The sequence below is a fragment of the Electrona antarctica genome (genome assembly GCF_951216825.1).
Source record: "Electrona antarctica genome assembly, chromosome: 6".
In the NCBI taxonomy this organism is placed as follows: Eukaryota; Metazoa; Chordata; class Actinopteri; order Myctophiformes; family Myctophidae; genus Electrona; species Electrona antarctica.
In genome coordinates this window covers 18,306,067-18,308,041 of record NC_136811.1, presented here as the reverse complement: position 1 = coordinate 18,308,041, position 1,975 = coordinate 18,306,067, and positions in this window count along the sequence as shown.

The window sequence follows — 1,975 nt, the reverse complement described above, 5'->3', positions numbered from 1 at the left end:
TTAGAATCCGAAACACTTATTCACGCTTTGTGAATATCGGATGAGCAAACCAGGATGACGTACTTCTTCTGCCTAACTGTTTCTGGCAAATCACAGATCGGCAACCACTGTGAATGTGTTGTCTTGTTCGGCTGACAGGTTTCTGCAAAGAAATGTCTGTCTCGTAACATGTGCTATTTTATAATCAAATTGTTCACTTTATAATATAAAACATAAGCCCATTGAGAAGCATCGGCCACTTGCCCTTTGAGGAGCATCGGCCATTGGCTATCACAGGCAGAGGGACATACTAAGCTGTGTGCTGCGTGCTAAGCTGCAGACAACAGTCGTGTTAGTTTCATCTTCTCGGCGAACAATGCGAGTTGGCTCTCCCGCTATTGTGCTCCGTGGCTGACATAACGAGGAAGGCAAACATTTCTCTGTCTTGCGCCTCTCACCGGCTTCCTCCACCCACTCTTGAGAGGTGACAGGCGTACACACGGACTTCCATTATTACTCCGGTGCGGCTAGAATGCCTCCAGGAGGATAATTACTGAAACTTGAAGAGCCAGGGATAATCCTTAAGCACTTCACTTTGTATGACTGCCTCGCCCGTCTGTCTCCGAGGCAGCCGCTCGTGCTGACAAAGTGCAAGGCCGCGCCGGGTGAAAGTCAATAAGGAAGACCTTGTGGCCTGCATGCACACATGCAGTAGTCAAGGCAAATGGCAGCAAAATACTCTGTGCACTTCTTTCATCATGAACTTTATGTTGGACACATAATCGTCCATCCCCCATGTCAAACAAACAAGTGACCTATGAGAGATATTGCACATGATGTAATAGCACTAGGCAACGTGTACAAAATACATGCCTATCTTTACGACCAGCGGAGCCACTTGGAATTCTGCAACCCAGCATAAATACCGCACTAGACCCCAGTATGTGTTACAATTAATTCCAAATAGAATGTATTAAACTGGAAACCTTTGAGGTCATATTCCTGTCTACTTAAAGATGTGACTTTCTACTTCAACCCCAGATTTGAATCCGGTTTCCTGCACAAGTGCAGACATTTGTAGGATTGCGCTAATAGAGCCGGCCTGCTTGCTCAGGGGATGAATTGAATCTTGACCATCAGGTTAATGCATGTCAGATCCTGTGTCTATGGTGAGACATGACCTTTGACACAATCTAAATGTCTCAATAGAAGAGCAGGGAGACAAAAAACAACCACAACAATTGTATAAGTTACATTGTATTAACATACTCTAGCCTATGCAGATTGGACAAAATTACATTTTATTCATTCAAAAAAAGTTACTTAGTGACGTTTTAACTTTTCACCGATCAGGCACAAGTAGCATACCATCTGCTCTGATCATAGACACCCATAATTGTTTTCTTGTTCAAACATTCCAGATGGTGTACAATAAAGTGGAATCTGACGTTGTTAATTTAACAGTGTAAAAATGTACCTATTAGAGTAATAATTGTTTGCTATATTGCATATTCTATAACGTGGTGGCCTGTCTACATAGCAGCTGGCAACGTGCATCCAGTGACTGACAGGTGCTAAGAACGATCATTAGCACGCTGCCTGTGACATCTTTGTCTTACGTCGCCCATGGCTCTGACACTGGCTGCACCTCTGAGGACACTAGTTATTTAGCATACAATTATCTTGATATAATATGGAGACCAATTATGCCCGCGCAAATTACTGCATGAGCCGCTCTCCTACTGAATGCACACGCCGACAACAGGCTTTGCGTGGTGAACAAAGTATAGTCCTGCTGCAACGCCGCGGCCAGCACTGCGTTGATCGCCGCTTGAAAAGAGAAGCGTTTGATCGGGGGAAATGGGCCGTGAAATTCTATTAGAACTATTCAATCCTTGAGAAAAAGGGATGGATGGATTTATTATATCTGAATTACAGTAAGGCAAACAGTTATCCACGCACGCACGCACGCACGCACGCACGCACGCACGCACGC